Here is a 17,423-nt window from a genome sequence, read left to right on the forward strand (position 1 = left end):
TTGCATAAGATTCCTCCAAAGAAAATGTAAGGTTGTAAGGTGACTGGCAGTGTTGATTTATCTAGATATTTTGTGCTTCATCAATGGTAGTGTTCAAAGATAGGTTGGATGGGGCTATCAACAACCTTATCTAGTGAAAGATGTCCCTGCTCATGGCAGAAGTGTTTGAACTAGTCGATATTTGAAGGTGCCTTCCAACCCAAACCATTCTATGGTTCTGTGATTCTTCACTCTAGATTTACTTCAATTTCATTTTAAATTTCCTCTTTTTTAAGAGATTCTTCATTTGTACAAACACAGTCTAGGGCAACAATGAAAGAGTAAGCCCAAGAGATACTTTTCGCTCTCCTTTTTCTTTCCTTGCATTATTCTTTTCAAACATGGAGGCTTTGACCGACTTTCCGTTTTTTCTGAGTGTGTTGAATTGTGTATGTGCCAGAGTTTCCCTGAAGCATAGCAACAATCCAACCTTAATTTGTAACTGTTTTCTCAAGGGTAGATGCATTAGATTAAATAGATTGTTATAGGTAGAAAAAACAACCCCTGTAACTTTCCTTTTCATATGCTGAGTCTCCTCTTTCTTGACAGCAGTATGTCTTCCTAACTTATATGTTTTCAAACCATCTTACATACATATTGCTGGTTTGTTTCCCTTAATGTTAAATTGTCCTTTGCCCCATGTGCCAATATTTGCCCAGCGCAGGTTCTAACTCAGAAGGAATGCTTTCAAACATGCTCTTGAACATGCAGCAAACTCTCCGACTGGGTTTCGGGCTGTAAGTCAGAATGCTAATATATATGTGTACCTATGCCTTAATGAGAGTTAAAATGGTGGTTTCACTAGGTTAACTAGTGATTCACCTAGTTCATGTGTCCAGAGTATTTTAGTAACTCTTGCCTCCGTTTTTTCTTTTTTAATGGAAAAAGTAGTCAGATTAGATAAAGTACTCTTTCTTTCTTTAAACTGTTTTTGGAGAGAAAATGTTAACATTTAACATTTTTTTAAACTACTTTGTACATAACATAGCAGAGTATATGTTCCTTTTGCCATATAGTTTCAATTAAGACTAGTTTACTTCTCAGTATGTTTTCCGAAAACATGCACAACATTCATCATATTCGTCAACATTTTACCGTAAGAATGTAAGAAATACAAACATCACATTGCTTCTTATTTCTTTATTTTAAGGTGAGTTTTATAGAAACTCGTCAACACATCTTACACAAAGTATACTGCTAACAATCATCCATAAAAGTATTAAATGCATATGTTAGCACTGACTGTTCATATGTTATTAACTGAATTTCTGCTCCATAATGGTTAGTGAACTAAGCATAAGATGAAGAAGCAAGACAATCTTAAAAAAAAGAAATACAGAAGCAAAAAAAAACCAGCATAAATTTGTGACATCAAATTCTCATCCAGCCATGAAATATCCACATAAAAATGTTATTTCTGTGTGGAAATTATATTATAATTCTAGAAAAAATGAATTAATCTAATTCGTTTAACTCATAGTACTTAGGCATTTTCCTCACTTTCCATGTTTTGCCTCATTCAATTCCCTCCACTTTCCTGTTTTCCAAGATATATTTACCATCCTATTTATTTTGGATTTTTTTTTACAAGATTTTTGATCAAGCCTGTATGTTTGCCCTGAAAATGTTTTCCCCCCGCTTTTCTTATCCTGTTTCTGTGTTCTTTGTTGTTATGGGTTCTATACGAGGTTGTGATTTACCTGCCTTTGCTGATGAACTCCTACATTGTCTTTTGAAAGGAAAACTTGAAAATCATAAGCTCAAAGACCAATGTATCAGTGTATGTAAGTGTCACCAGTGATGACGACTTGCAATGAGCATTAGTGAGTTATTAATTGCAAACCGTCTCCAGATCACTTATGCATTGTTCAATTATTTACCTCGTGAGGGCTTGTCCTGCATCAATCTTCATGGCTTTATGGTTTGGAGTGTGCAACAAAAAGCCCTCCTTTTCTGAATCCAGTAAAATAAATTATTTCAAATTTTTTCCTTGAAGATTGAGGTAGTTTATTTTCCTGTTTTCAGTGAAAAATAGAGGAGTGCCTACTATCTAAGACAGCATCTTGGGGCAATGTGTTTCGATCATAGATTTAGTACCTAGAATCTGTAAAAGTTCCATCTCATGCATTTAAATTCTTGGCACATCTATCCCCATGCGAGCAACACAGAACAAATCTGTGGTTACCACTGCGTATCCCTGCAAACGACAGTTTTCTTCTCATAAGATGCTAGCAGCCAAGTTGCACTTACTCTCACACAAAACTTCACAGCTCCTTACATTAACTAAAATGTTTTTATCCACAAGAGGGATAATTTTGTATTCTACGTGTGTTGTTGAACATATTCTCCTGATCACATTAATCCTGGGATGCCTTAATTGTTTCAAGAAGTCTCCTCTGAACATAACAAATCTGCAAAAGCCAATGAACTCTAAATTATCTTTTTCCTTCCGAATCAATGACAATGCCAAAACAAAACAAATAATCAAATAAACAAATCCCAGTCTTTGCTGTACATACAAATTGTACTTTATGTGAAAGAATATTTTGCGGTGTATGTTAAATGTGGGGGGATAGTTAACATCAGGATTGAATACTACCTGTATATTGAACATTTATAAACCACCAGGCATTTCAGTGAAACAGCTGTATTTTTTCTCCAGCCCTTTGACATGTTTTTCCTTGTTTTCCAGAGAAATTGAAAGGTTTTTGCTTTCACTGCCTTTTCTTGACAGAGATGCCATAAGGTATCTATACATCTCAAAGGCTAACACAAAATCAATCTGTGTGATTACGCAATTTAACTGCATTTGCAGTGCTAATTTATCTTCTAGCATCTATAAATTACTTTATTATAAAAAATTCAAAGGCTTAGCTGAAAGCCAAATTAGACCTGGTAGCAACACAAAAAGATTGTCAACAAGGGAAATCTCTAAAAGCACCAGCAGACAACAAAACGTCAAGTGATATGTAGAAAAACATAAATGTGATATAAATTCATTAAGTGCTGACTGTTGTTGTTTTATTTGAGATTTGAGTAAAAGTATATTGCTGAAAGGGTTTGCCAGGTTTGCCCACAGGGATCCAATTTGCCATTTTCTTTTAACCAGTACTATTTGGGTACTTTATACTTATACTTGTGTTTATCAATGAATTACAGTTTCATGATTAAAGTGTGAGGGGCAGGGGATCACAGGAACTTTGATAAATAAAGACAAAAATTGTCCTGCCATCAGGTGAAGCTGATAGCTGAAAGTCTTTCCTCCAGTTATTAAATGACAGGCACGGAATTAAATCTTAAACATTTATGCATGATGAAAAAGCAACTTATGAATTCAAGGTTAAACATTTATCTAAAAGAGCAGTTTGGAAAAAAATAGAAAATTACAAGGAAACTAATAACCTTTAAACACCAAAGGCATATTTCATATCCATTAGGAGGTCAGTGTGCTAATGTAGCACAAAACTGCACTGACATGATTTCTGGTGTCACATCTGATACTGAAGGAAACCCTCTTCTCACTGACAAAAAAAAAAAAAAGTCTTTATCCTACTGAGGGGTAAAGATTTCAGAAACCTCTCTCTTTTATCTTTACAAGTACTACTTGAGTTCTACTTTTTTTTTTTCGGTTCTGGAAGAATTTCACATAAGACTTGACATTCTTATTCATATGAAAGGTTGGCAAAGACAAATATATTTAATATTTGAATATCAAACAGATAGCAAATGTAAGGACTTGACACAATAAAAACACACAGAAGGAGCCTAACACTCCCACATTTTCTTTTTGCCACATTCTCCACCCCAAACACCATAAAGAAGGTATTTGTGAACAGAGCTTCAGATTGGAAACTTCCTTCTGCAGACAGTATGTTAATCATTATGAAGGCAGGTGTAGCACTAATGTTTGCTATTCGGTCTCATACTGCTGCAAGATTTTGACTGAAAATCCAAAAAAAGGCTGACACATTTCTTACAAGATTGTATTATTTTGGGGTGAATTCATAGTGAATTTTGTCTTCAATAAGCACATATGATATTTGGTAACAGAAATGTTGGGGAAAGAAAAACAAAAAAATAATATCTCAGAATAAGAATTGTTTCATCAGAAGGAAGAAGAAAATCAGCCATATATAAAGCTACTGCAATCTTAAAGTAATATAACTGTCATGATTTTGCCTTAGTAAACAAAACCTCATCTTTTGTTATATGTTTATACCCTGCTTTTTAAGACTCCCAACTAGACATATATGTTGATGAGTGAAAAAAAATATTTTGTTTAGATTACACTTACAAAAAACAGCGTGTCCTTGATGATACCTTTTCACTCTTAGCTGTAAATGCACTACTGAAATATGACTGATCCGACTCCATCTCTTCAGAAATCCTGTACTGCTTAACCGAGTGACTCTATTTCCAAAAACTAATTGAAGTAACTGACTGCCTCCATAGCCTGTAGAGCCAAGAGAGACTGATTTACAGCTGGGGCTACTTTATCACATCTTTTCTCTGGCTCATATTCTTTAATTAACAAGCAGCTAAATCCTGTCTGAACTCAGGTAAAGTAAACCTGAGAATCAAGATTTTGGAGACAGATTCCTGTTCTGGCCACTCACATGAGAAATAAAAGATTTATTAACCAGCCTGTCACCAAAACTTTGGCAGCTAAGAGCACAGTTATTCTGTGGATGGCTTCAGTCAGTGATTGTAGATCCTTAAAGTCTGTCTATCAATTGGCATGTCCCTCCTGTGTATGCACTAGATGACAGGATTTACACAACTCAGTCGATACTTTTGGTGCTAGTCTGCATAACAAGCTTCATAAATGCATAAGGCTATTTCATAGATCATTAATTTTTACTGATGTAATGTACAAATGTAAAAAAAAGCAGATTCATTTGTATGAACAATATACTCAACAAACTTAAAAAAAGGAAAATAATAATAATAATAAAATGATATGATGGAAAGAATACTAGAGGAAATAACTGGAAATGAACCTGTAAGAGCAGACTGTGCTCTAACATGCCCGATGTTGTAATAATTTCATCTTAGTTATAGTAAATGATAGATTCACCTGAAGTAAACCCAGACCACAAAAAATCCCAGAGATGCAGCCCTGCCCAACAGCACATCCTGAAGTAATGAATATTCTCTCTTGTTACTGAAAAGATATGATCCATTAGATGGAAGTGGATGCTTTAAGCACTGAGAGAGAAGAAAAAGCTAAAAGAAAAAAAAGGTGGAGAGAAATATCAACCAGAAGCAGTAGAGAAAAGTATCAAGCAGAGTATAAAGACAGAGAGAGATACATACCAATATAAGAAGTATTATATAATATTGAGGGAAGAGCAGCTATAGAAAACTAGTTATTATGGGAGTCCAGGGAAAGAAATAAAACTGGAAAAAAGAAATACTGTGTTGTCGCTGAGGATACACAGAGACAGTGAGGGAAGAAAAAAACAAAAATCAAACAAGGTGGGGGAAGGAAGAAGGAAAAGATAACAGAGAAAAAGCTTTTAGTTTGGTGGATTCTTTTTTTTTTTTCCCTTTTTTTCCCCCGAGAAACTTCACATCCATGTGCAAGGACGTGATGGAATATTTGTTACTTAGGGGATTTAGAGGTGAACCATAAATATAAACCGTAACAGAAAAACTGTATGCCAGACATTTTAAATAACCAGGGCAACTAGGGAATTCAGAGTGTCTGTATTTTTGAAACGGATCTTTTTTTTTGCAAATCTTGAAGTATAGCTTATATATATATCTTCTGTTTCTCTTTTTATCGACTATCCTGTGCGCTTTTCTCTGGAAGTGTCATACATTCACCTTGGCAGATATAAGTCCCCATGCCATTTCGCTCTCCATCAAAGAAAATATTCAGCAGGGCAAGAATCTTTTGACAGAAGGACTTGCCTAGGAGTAGAGATCTGTTCACACATCCTTTACTGCTCTACAGTCCACAGTCAGAAAAGTAAAGGGTTGTAAAACCATTGCAAAAACAGGATATTAAAAGATTTTTTTCCTTTCCCCAGATGCAATTCTGTTATGTGGCTTTTGGTCCAGTATTTCGTCTTGTCAGTTCTCCCTTGTTTTATCTTCCTCTTCTCCTTCTTTCCTCAGAACAAGCTTTCCTTCACATCCTACTTCTTTATTGTTTTGAGGGTTTTGTTGTTGTTTTTCTTGGTTTGTTAATTTGTTGGTTTTGTTGTCTGCACCATGCTTATACTTCATAGTCCAAATGTGAAAAAAAGTAAAAACATGATGTGGAACAAATTCTGTGTAACAATACTCCCAGTTAGATCAGTTATGGAAAGTGAATATAAAACCAGAGGATATAAGCAGAACTATTTAAGTTAGTGGCCCACTATTAGCATTAGTATTGTCATAAATCTCAACCATGTCCAGATAACAGGATCAAGCAGGACCCTTCTGTGTTGAAATGAATTCCAATGATATTTTCTGAGATTCCTTTTATTGGTCTCCTTTCACATTGGAGCCTTTATCTTCTTGAGATAGGTACAATTTATTTTAGCTTTACCAAAATACTAGTCTGTAACAACTACAGTTATGTTATTAAGGGGAGCAAATCAGGGACCTCTGTCTAGCTCTGAGAACAAGTGTCACAGCACAGCTTACATCCAGATGGCTAAATCTCTTACCTTTCAAAATAGGGTGCTTTCAGACTGCCTTTTGGGATTGACTTGGTCAAAGCTGTTCCCTGGACTACGCCCAGGAACCGTCTGTCCAAACACCAGCTGCCCCTGGTGACAACCATGTTAACAAGGTAATTGTAGCAATTGCTGTGTGGCATTGCCTGTCCCCATACCCCTGTGCAGATTAATTTACTAGTGCAGACATTGCTAATAAAGCTTTTAAGTGCAACTGTAATGCAAACAACAAAATGAAACTAGCAGATTTCCCAATGTTATGTTAATCTCTTTGGGTGTATTTGAACATACTTTTAAAATCCAATGAATGCTAAATAAATAAATAAATAAATAAATAAATAAATAAATAAAGTATATTCATTTTCCCATTCTGGAGAATGATAACCCTGATAGACTGAGATCTTATGTTCTTTTAATTTATCATAGGTTAAAAGTGTTCAGAAAAGACCTACAGATGGTAACATCAGCTTGCACACCCTCTGTGAGACAGATAGACAGATACAGGTCTCCATAAACAAGTTACAGCAATAAAAATTGGAACCTGGGATAGATTGTATATGAAAAATGCACACTTAAAGTAACTGCAGTGTCTCGTAGGTCTGTCTTTAACTCAGGGCTTTTTGCTTCCGCAGTCCAAAATAGGTCAGTGAAGCAGACCTTGACACATTACTGGATCTGAGCAATTACTGAAAAGCAGTATTGGACCTCAAGGGTAATTTTTCATGTATTTTTTGCATAGACTCCTTGATATTCTGTTTTACTTCATTGACACTGTGCTGTCTTTCCTCTTACTTCTTTGTTTGCTTCTTATATAGGTGTGAAGAGGAATGAATACCTGCAGAAGGGTGTTTTTTAGTGATCTCAACATTTTAACAGAGGGCTAAAGCATTGTGGTATGCTCTTTTTAAAAAAAATCCTAAACTGTTTGGACCCATTCCTTGAAATTATTAACAATGGCAGAAGGATTTCATCTATGCAAAAACACGGAAAAAAATGGAAACTGCACTGTCATTGCTTGTCTTCTTGCTAACTTGTTCAGATATTAGCTCTATTTATTGGACTTCTTTTATTAAGGTAGTCCAGCGAAAAAATTCTTATAGATTTAAATTTATAAACTTATGTAAGGAAAGAGGACAAAAAGACCCTCTAATTCTGACACAGCTCTCTGGTTCTCAAAATTATGAAGATATTAGAGTCAAGAGCCTAGTTTTAAGTTTATGTAACATTGATTTTCAGTTAAAGATTAATTTCAATAGGGGGATGGTGGGCCTATTAAGTTGCCTTCTTTAGAAACAAATGTTACAGTCAAAGTCAGTTCAAAATGCCCAAAGCCACTTTTGGGTAGAAAACTAGGAAATATCAGGATTTTCTTTCTTGTAAACACAAATGTGAATTTTAGACTCAGACAAAAGCATAAGCCTGAATCAAGATAATGAAATTCACTGAATCACAGAATGTTAGGGATTAGAAGGGACCTCAAAAGATCATCTAGTCCAATCCCCCTGCTGGAGCAGGAACACCCAGATGAGGTTACATAGGAATGTGTCCAGACGGGTTTTGAATGTCTCCAGAGGAGGAGACTCCACAACCCCCCTGGGCAGCCTGTTCCAGTGTTCTGTTACCCTCACTGTGAAGAGGTTTCTTCTCATATTTAAGTGGAACCTCCTATGTTCCAGTTTGCACCCATTGCCCCTTGTCTTACCAGTTCAGTGTCAATTAAACTTGGTTTTCACCTTCTCCAATATCTGTGGTTTTGTGTGTAAGTCCTTAAACTAGAGATTGCTTTGGTTTTTGTTTTTGGTTTTTGGGGTTTTTTTTTAGCTAACTGTTAAAAAGTCTTTGTCTCTCAGCCAACTAGTTCGAAAATAACAAAAGCATTGAAGATAGACCTGTTCAGACAACAGGAAATCAAGTTTTTTGCTATGCAGGTTCTTTAAGTTTTTCTTTGCCATCGTCTGTGTGACAGGTGATTGTTAAGGAGGAAAACATCATTATTCCACTCAGATAAAAAAAATTACATGTTTTTAAAATCAAAGATAATCCATTGTTCCTATACTGCCAGTTTTTTCTGGTATTGGACTTTATACTCTTTTTTTTTTTTTTTTTAGTACAGATTTTACTCAGTAACTTACAGTCTTCACTGCTGTAAACTCACCAGGTCACTTAGAAATTCAGTTTTGTCCTCCTGAGTTTGCTCTTTTTCATCCTGAAAGATACCTGCAAATTTCTACTGAATAAATGCTTGCAGAATCCTTGAGCAGTAACTCAGCATGTGGAAAAGGTCAGGAAATAGGAGGGTTATTTTGTTTATTTTCAGCCATGTGTCCAAAAACATTCCAGGACATGAAGACAATTTAAATGTGTTCTGGGCTAAGACCCGGTTAAGACTCTCTATCTGAAGACTCTGTCATCAAAGCCAACATACAGAAACCACTCAGAGGCTAGCTAGCTAGCACTGCTGCATCTGACAAACATTTTTCATTAAGAAGAGCATTCTAAAACCTAAAAGGGGGATATAAATCATATTAGAAAACCAGGAAAAACATTAAGAAAAATTGATTCTGTTCTAGTTATCTGAGACACTCATATTATTTCATTTTCAAAATATGTATTTATATTTTGGGCTGCTTCAGCTTACCCTATTGCCTATACTTCAGGAATGAGAGAAAGCTGGGACTTTCACTGAAAGATGTGGGACTGCCTGCCTGCTGCCTCCTTCAGATGGTGTCAGCCCAATTAAGGGAAGGGTTTCTCTCATAATGGTGTTTGGTCCTGCTGCTGCTTTCTCACACAGGCCTCTGAGGGCATCACTTTAAGTTGGAAAAGAGAATAACACAGCATGGAAATGTGGGTTGTGCTATGAGGTGCAGAGGGTTTCACAGCAGCTAGGAATTTCATTGCCTAAATTGAGTTGTGCTGTGGCTTTATGGAATATTGCTTCAGACTATTAAAGTTCTTGTATTAGAATTGGAAATGGCCCCTGTATATCCTCATCTGGATTTAGAAAAAGGATACATCCAAAGGAGAAATAAAACTCTGGCATGACCAATATGCAGAGCCTAGACATTCTAAAGCTTTTACCATTTGCCTTGGTTAAAGGTAATATATCATACTTTGTAGGTTGGTTAAAGTCTTCAGAAAAAAAGACTTCAAAATGGAAAATAAAGAATATTCAGAATAATTGAAAATACTTCAGGGAATTATCAGGACAGCAGATCTTTGATTCTAGAAAAAACATTTGATGCCATAAAACCAAAATTTGAATGTTAAGATTTTTTCCCACTAAAGTTAAAACTCTGTAGTGGGGAGGACAGACAGATAATCCAGAAAACAACCTAGAAATTTCACTAATAGCAAAACTGCATTGGATTGACTCTTCACAGGTCATACCCACCAATTTCAATTACATAATTTGTTTATCTATTTTTTAAATAGTTATATTTATAAAGATAAACAAGGAATTTTCATTTAAGACATCCTATGAAGACTATCAGTTTCATCTGAAAAGGTTTAGAGCCAAAATCTAGGACAAATTTTGGGAGATTTATTTAATAATAAATATTATCATTGCTGAATTTTGAAATCAAAGCAAATATGCATTTGTGTGAATATTCCTCCATTTTTTGTCTGCTGAAATAACAGACTAAATGACCAAAACCAAAAAGTTTTACCATGGACCTGCTCTCAACTGATTTAATTTAAATCCAGAATACCATCTGAGAGTCAAGCTAGTTCAAGTTCTCCTGTGTGTACTTGTCAGGAAGAGCACATGTACTTCTACATGATCTTCTATCACAGCTTAGCTGACATTTAGTTCAGCCATTGCATGTCTAAACCTTGATTTATTCCTAATGGTGGGACTAAAATTTTAACCTGGCAGTGAAATGCACTTGGCTTCACTGTGTTAATTATGGCTGCTGCTGGTACTGTAAGACTTATGCACTATTTGTCATTAAAAATTATTTTAGTATTATAAAACAATGCAACAGATAATTGTAATTAGTGCAAAATCCCATGGGCACGTTTTTTACAGGGGGAAGGGAGAAACATACTCCACATATTTCCAGAGAGTAAACACATATTTCCAGAGAGTAAAGCAAATATTCAACAACACCAGCAAGGGAAGATCATGCTTTATGTGTATTTCTGTGTTTACCCAGGCTCATTTGTTCTGTTCTATATCAGTTCTGTGGTGGATTTCTGGTGTAAAATGATTTGTAGATATTTGTGCAAATACCACTGTCCCAATCTGATCCTTGAAGATAATGCCGAAATGGTACAATAGCTCTTATCAAATATCACTGGGAGAGAGCAAACTTCAAGATCCCAAGACTGAACTGATTATAAATATTTTATAAGACAGACGTCTAATGGATGGATCAGATTTACTGTGAACAAGAGGCCTTTTTTTTTTTTTTTTTTTTTCTCTACAGCACAATGTAAGTAATGAAGAATCAGTGTAAGACCATTTGGTTTTGAAAATTTCCCTGACCAGACACATTGTACATAAAACAAGATTTTCTAGGATAAGTCCTTGTTGTCTTAACTATTTAAAGACGCTGAAAAAGATGCATTTTTATGCATTTTGAAAGAACACTTGTATCTTATCTATTTATAAAGCACCTATCCTATATCTGGGGCTTTAACTATAGCAAAGGGAAACACACACAGACACACACACGCAGACACACACACACACACACACGCGTGCACACACGACTATTTGAAGCCGGTAAGATTTTTTTCTTCTCTCTCTTTTCCTCTGAAAAAAAATACTGTTGGTGATGTTAAACAAAATTAATGTTTCCTAAAAGAAGGAAATATAGCATTAGAAATTGTACCTTGCTTATATGGTTTATACAGCTCTTCAGTTCATTAGCAAGTGTTTACAAGTCCAGAAATTACACATTAACTCCTATTTCTCAGTTTTCTCATTTACGGTATAAAAATACGTGGACATAATAAGTCTATTGCCAGATAAACGGTGTATTATTAATTTTGCTGGATAACTAATAAAGATATTTCACCATTTTTTACATTTAAATATCAAGTTTAGATTTAAGTGGTGCAAATATGAGATCTACTAAAATTACACTAAACAGCAACTATTTATAATAGCATTTGTTCTCTGAGCAGTGGGGAAGAGATAGCTGGTATTGGCATATGTTTTAACAGATGCATTAAATATCGTTGTTTGTCCGGCATATGATACTGTAGCAGATAAACTGAATAATCGCTAGGAGCAACTAAAGTGATTTTGCTTCGAGAATGGTTGCACTTGTACTGCACTGAACAATTTGTAGTGTTCTGCCTTGCAGACTGCACTGTGGTTTGTGCAGATCTTTGTTTTCTATCTGAAAGAAATTTCTGCACTAACAGTTTGTCCGTAGGCAAACGTCAGATAGATCACATTAAAAAACCAAACAAACAACATTATTATTTGAGAAAACCAGGCAAAACCTTTGGGGTTATTCCCTTTTCTTGACTCAACATATACCCCTTGAGAATTGCTAGTTTTCTGAGGACCTTCCTGTGAGATTTTGAGGTTTTCTTGCATCTTATTTCTTCCATTCTGAAATAAAGGTCTCAAAAATATAACTCTAAATAAAAGAATAAACAGTTCACTTCAGAGGAACTTGCTTTTCCTTTTTGACATGCAAATAATGTTACTTCTAGAACAAAGATAATCAAGATAGGAAAAGATAAAACATTCTATGTCCAATGCAGCGTGTGAGTGTGCCATAAATGTTATTTCATATCATACAGTATGAGATACATTCTTAGAATTATGAAGTGGAATAAAAAAGTTTGTCTTGCAAAAGAGAATGCATTTAAAAATTATTTTTAAACATTTTGGTTAATGAAAGAAAACCCTAGAACTTAACTTTGGGTATCTGTTTCACTTTGCATGCTTAGTTGAACAGAAGGTGCTATTTTCACTGCTACTGAGAGAGAGGATGACATTGAAATTCTTCAGCGACGTTTTTTTGTTAAACTTCATTAAAGTGGATGAAATGGGATCAATTTTAGAAGAGTGATGGGGCAGTAATGAAGAGAGGCCCTGTGCTATTGAGAGCAGCACACATCTGATGTTTTTATTCTGAGACCTGTTCCAGGGGAACATCCTTACTCTTTAGTTGCTGTTCTCTGTGTAATTATCACCTTCAATGCTAAGGACAGACTGCACATCATTTAATCACTCCATCGGCAGAGTCCTTGCCAGTGACATCCAAAAGTAGACAAGAAGGTGTTACTGAAAGAGAAAAGGACACAGGAGGATTTTCTAACATTGTAAACTAGAGAATCAAAGCTTTTTTATTTGCTCTAAGATAACATATGATAAAGAACCATAATAGAGAAGGCAGCTAGTGTCACTCAACTTTTTCATGTAAGGTTTTTTAAAATCCAGATTGCATTCAACATTGATTCTTTTCAATTTGTCAGATAAGATTACAAAACTTTAGATTCTATTAAGCCATTAGATAATGTCTGTTCTTCTGTTATTTATGGTCAGCAAGAGACAGTGCTATACTCCGGCTAATGATGTGAATCAAGTGGTGAAAACCAGAGTGATTCGGTGTTCGTGCTTCTGATCATGGTTAGTCATAAAACATCTATTGGCCTTTTCTTTTCTGCTTAATTATGTTGTGTTTGGATAGGAAAATTTCATAATACTATTTCCTAGGGTGTCTTGAACTTCAAGCCTTTCAGGAAGTCATTTCTGTTCTGTATGAGTATACTTATTATTCCAAAAGTAATGTCAGGTTGAATTGTTAAACCACAGTATGCAACACTGTATATATATATATATTTTTTTTTTAATCTATACTTAAAGTAAATTATTCTTGACAATCTAATTTCTTATATGTTATCACCACTAATACAAATAAGATAGTTTGTCATGTTCCTGTTCTTGTCCTAGTAAAATTTTTTAAAAAAGAAAAATTAACTTTATGCTATCCAATTCTGTTTCACAATTTCTGTAAGTTTCTAGAAACAGGCAAACCCAATAAACACAAAGTATTTCACAGGAAGAATTCACAGTCACAAGGAGGAAATCAGGCCTATTGGCCTAGCTTGGTTTAGAGTCTAATAGGTTTCCAAAAGCTCATGGAACTGTGTAGTTAGTGCAGGTAAAATGAGTTTACAATCCTCTTTTTTATTTTTTTCATCACAATATACTGCCTATTAAGGATGAGCTTTTACAAAGTGACAGTTAGGATCACTTTCAGAAACAACTGAGCATCTGGTATCTGAAATTAGATCTTTTAATGGTGCAAAATTGATCCAACATACTTCATAAAAGCTTTTCCAGGGGCCAGAATTTTACCCTTCATATGTGGTGATTTTGAGAACCAATTTACTTTGACTTGGAACTTGTATTCAACTTGGATGAATGATGTACTAGTAAAATTATTTTCAGAATCTTAGAAGCATTAAACACATACATTTTGAAAAGTACAAAGAGTACTAATGCAATTATTAGTTTATTAGTGCAAAGAAAAAGACGGGAGAAGGGAAGAAACCAATTCTATTCCTTTTCCTGAGAATCTGTTCACCCCAGAAAAGGAAGTTTCAGTCTGGTCTGTGGAGAGTACTGGAAAGGACAAATACATTGTGATGTTTTCCAGCCATGTTGCTTTCTCTATCTTCTGTCTTAAATATGTGGCTACTGTTCTCCTAATGTGAAAAAATCCTATTGTAATTTAAGTGCAGTAATATTTCAGAAGATAAAAACATGAAGAGATGTGTTAATATTTCATAAATTTCTATTCCCCTCATTTTATTCAAAGAAGGAAATAAGAATACCTAGTAAGCTTGGAAAGATACAATGATTATGGAACAGCATGACTGTAGTAGACACATTGAAATTAAAGGTCACTACCAAAAGAACAGTCATCTTGAATTCTGTCAAACATGGCAGCAAATATGTGTCAGAGTGCCTAGAAAGACTTTTGGGGCTAAATCAGATTCAGATGATTGGATCAGTTGTTTTTTTACTTAAGATACATAATGCATATGCATTAGGGAAGTGGGGTGGCTGATATTTTTGCAAAATAATGTGTGTAATTCTTCTACTGAATATCATACTGGTAAGCAAATAAAATCTGTTTTCATATATTTTTACTACATACTTATTTTTCAAATGCATTTCCTTCATTGAAATCTGCCTGAAATATCTTAATTCATGTTTTATTGGACCTTCCCTTTCATTGTCACAGCTGTTAGGACAGTATCCAATCAGCATTCAATTTGTGACTTTAAATCCTGACCATCCTGGGGTTTTTTGTTCTCTTGTTTGTTTCAGAAAAAGTATTGAATTAGATCAATTTAAGTTGGGATAGGACGACATGACCAGAAGGGATCAAATCCTTTCCCGTAACATCACAGCCAGCTGTTCACACCAGAAAAAATAAAAGAATATTTTAATCACACACCATAAATCTTTCAGAATCCCATAGCACATTCATACCCTATGAGAACATACCAATATGTGGCTAGGTAGCCACAGACAAAGTATGCAATAGGAAGAGAACAGGATAGATTGAGGCCACTGCCAGTGTTCAGTTTTCCTAGAGTGAAAACTGAGATTATCAGAGTAAATGCCAGACTACAGAGAATGGGTGAACAACTTCCACCAATTCTATCCAGAAGGAAGAAGGCCAGGAAAGAATCGATCACAGTTAAATGAAACCTATAGTCCTGAAAGTGAAATGTTAAAAGGAAAGTCACATGTTCATGAAGAAATTCTACTTTTGATAGGTAACTTATCAGGACTTAAAATTGTTTTGGAAAAATGTTTTCAACTCCAATTAAAATCTCTTACAATGAGAATCAAGAGGAGATGCAGAATATAACTTGATGTCACAATGGGAAACTTGATGAGAACAAGCACTTATCACTTATAAAAGACTATCAAAGACAAAATTTTTCATGCCATTAAGTTTTTTTCAATTCCTTTCCCCAAACTACACCAAGAAAAGTGGTGGTTTATTGAATAAACATCCAGAAACTTTTTATAATAATAAAAAATATTATTGTTATTGCTAATAGCAATTATTATTACTAATAATTTCATTTATTTATTTAGTAATACCTTAGGAGTTATTGGTGTCTTGCAGATACATAGAATGATAGAATTTCTGTCCTGAAGAGTTTCTGGACTTCAATTAACACTTTTTACCACCTCTAAAACTCAATGGGCAAGTAGAAAAAGAGGTTTAAGTGCTATGTCTTCTTAACATAACTGCATTAAAGTTACTTGCTGTAAATGCCACCAACTGGTGTTCGCAGTAGTCCTCTCAGACACATTTCAAATCAGGGTAACTTTTTCAAATTCAACATTATGGAGCATCTATTAAAGTACAAATTTCTGTGTTACATCACTTGCATCAGCAATATTTTTGCTAATGCTACATACATACTGCCCATCCACTCAGGAGTGTTAGGAGGTTTATAGAATCATAGAATCATTTAGGTTGGAAAAGACCCTTAAGATCATAGAGCCCAACTATAAACCTAACCCTGCCAAGTCCACCAGGCTCTTGCACAAGTGCATTTAAAATTGCAGAAAAAGAAATTTGATTCAAATACTTGGTCAAAAAACAGATGATAAAAAAATAATTTAATCCTTGCACTGTGGTTGAACAAGTTTCAGAGATAGGAGTTTGTCAATGACATAACAGCAGAAATTCTATGAGATATGGACATTAGACGATTTGTTATAATTATTGCCAAAAGTAATGCTCTAGGTGAGGATGAGACTGACCTAAGTCCTCTCACTTCGGTTTTCTGTCCTCTTTAGGTCTTACTGTTAAGGAGTGCTGTCTTGGCTGCAGATTAAGAATGCTGAATGAAACAGCTTCATGCGAAAACCTGAGTTCTTCAAGAAGAGGAAATGTTTTTTAAACCACAGTTAACTTCAAGGTTCAAGGTTAGTAGAAACAGTTGCTGGTTATTACTGTTGTAAAGTTGCAACTAGAAACTTTAAACCTTTGGGAAGCATTTAAAAAATGATTTATTACAAGCAACTTCTCTCTCTCTGCTGTATCACTATGACATAATGGCCTTTCCCTCTGATTATCCTCCTCTTTAGGCATGAGTTGTCTGGACGTGTGAGGAGGAAGGGGTGACATTAATGGTTTTTATTAAGGTATCCAGTGAGGCAGCACAGAAGAGGAAATGATTTTGTTTTAACTGAATGCACTGGTAACGGTGCACCCAAATGCCCAAAATTAGCTTTATTTTTCAAAATTTTTAGAGGAGCAGAATGCAGGATCCATAGCATACATATTAACAGCACCAATTATCCATGCAACTGCTGCTCTCCTTGAGCTCTGTATATTTCAGGAGACAGACTTTCTTTCTTCATGCTTTGTGCTCTGAGTGTGAAATCCAATAAAATAAACCAGAGAAGTATTGCTGATATCATGGGCTTTTTTATTACTTCCCATTGGGTTCACCAGGCTAATTAATTCCTGTGACATAACCATATATATTCTGCAAGTAATTCCTGCAAACATTTGGGCAGAAGAAGGTTTTAGGGTTTTTGTGGTTCTTCGTTTATATTTTCCCAGCTTTTTCCTCTCAATTCTCTTCACAAGAAGCAATAATTCCTGCTCAAACATCTTTGTACACTTACTTCCTTTCCCCACAGCTGCTGGTTATCTGAGTTGCATTGACAATAACTTTTTAGCGTGCTGCTGAATGTTT

This window comes from Caloenas nicobarica, chromosome 1 (assembly GCF_036013445.1).
Source record: "Caloenas nicobarica isolate bCalNic1 chromosome 1, bCalNic1.hap1, whole genome shotgun sequence".
In the NCBI taxonomy this organism is placed as follows: Eukaryota; Metazoa; Chordata; class Aves; order Columbiformes; family Columbidae; genus Caloenas; species Caloenas nicobarica.